The following is a 1,393-nucleotide window of genomic DNA, read 5'->3' on the forward strand; positions in this document are numbered from 1 at the left end:
AAGGCTAGGTTTAGGGTTAAGGTTCTGGTTAGAGGTAGGGTTATGGTTAGGATTAGCACTAAGGTTAGGGATAAGGTTAGGTTTAGGGTAAAGGTTATGGTTATGGCGAGGATTAGTATTTTGTTGGCAGTAGATGAAAGATTGCGGTTAGGGTTATGGTTGGGGCCAGGGTTGGCATTAGGATTGCAACTAGGCCAAAGGCTAAAGTTAGGGTTAGGGCTAAGGTTAGGGTTATTGTTAGGGTTAGGGTTAAAGTTAGCACTAGGGTTAGGGTTAGTTTTAGGGTTAGTGTTACAGCTAGGGCTAGGTTTAGGTTTAGGGTTGGGGTTAGTGTTAGGGCTAGAGTTATAGTTATTATTAGGGTTATGGTTAGTGTTAGGGATAGGGTTACAGTTACACTTAGGGTTAAGTTTAAGGCTAGGGTTAGGTTTAAATTTAAGGTTATATTTAGCATTTGGGCTAATGCAAAGGTCAGGGTTAGGGTGAGGGTTACGGTTAGTGTTAAGTCTAGGGATAATTCTATGGTTAGTGTTAAGGCTAGGATTAAGTTTATGGTTAGGGCTAGATTTATGGTTAGGGTTAGTCCAGAGGGCAACCTCGAAGGATCACATAGGCTAAGAACATCCATCACTGCTGTTTCTGAATACTAACATCCTTAACTGCGTTGCATGCTATTTACATATGTGTAAGTAATGTGTCACCCTCTCAGGGTCGCTCCTGGAGAGTTTCCAGTACTCTACCAGTCTCGACTATGGGAGGGAGAGTCAAGCAGAGGCATACTCAAATCCATTCCTAGCTTGACCAGTGGCTAGCGAGTGGAAGGCAATCTGCCACAAGTCAAGACTCCTCTGTGCTGGGTAGCACTGTGGCATGGGAGAGAGTCAAAAGCTGAAACTCAAGTTTACTGCACGGAAGGAGACAGTGGTAAATCACTTCTGTAATTTTACCAAGAAAACTCTATGAATTCGCTACCAGAACAATTGCAGATGGAGGAGGGGCGTTCTAGGAGAGATGTGTCCATGGTGTCACTATGGGTTGGAAATGACTCGATAGTATACGACAAGACAAGGAATGTGTACACCTATAAGTTTGCGGGGAGGGGGTGTTTTGTTTTGGTCTTCATTGTTAGAGAAAAATGCATGACAATATCTTCAACAGTCTTCCCAATTCAAAGTCCTCATAATTTCACCGTCTCCAACAAACCTTCCCTGATTAATCTCTCAACAACCTAAGTCCACTCCAGAATTGACAGACCTATTCATTCTTTTCCTCAGCACTCATATGCTTACTCTCAATTATTAATGTGTACCACTCTGATTGTAGTTTCATTAAAGCTTGTCTCTCCTGTTTAGAATATAAGATCCTTTCTTTATTCTGTGCTTTCCACTGCAAC

The 1,393-nt window shown here is 42.3% G+C and overlaps 1 non-coding gene across 1 annotated transcript; it reads left to right on the forward strand.

Moving 5' to 3' along the window:
* Window positions 1–699: 699 nt before the first annotated feature.
* LOC114808939 lies at window positions 700–838 on the forward strand. The gene has a single exon (XR_003756695.1). It is a non-coding gene; the product is annotated as a small nucleolar RNA SNORA7 (small nucleolar RNA).
* The last annotated feature ends 555 nt before the right edge of the window (window positions 839–1,393 follow it).

The sequence above is a fragment of the Ornithorhynchus anatinus genome, unplaced genomic scaffold (genome assembly GCF_004115215.2).
Source record: "Ornithorhynchus anatinus isolate Pmale09 unplaced genomic scaffold, mOrnAna1.pri.v4 scaffold_658_arrow_ctg1, whole genome shotgun sequence".
Taxonomy (NCBI): domain Eukaryota; kingdom Metazoa; phylum Chordata; class Mammalia; order Monotremata; family Ornithorhynchidae; genus Ornithorhynchus; species Ornithorhynchus anatinus.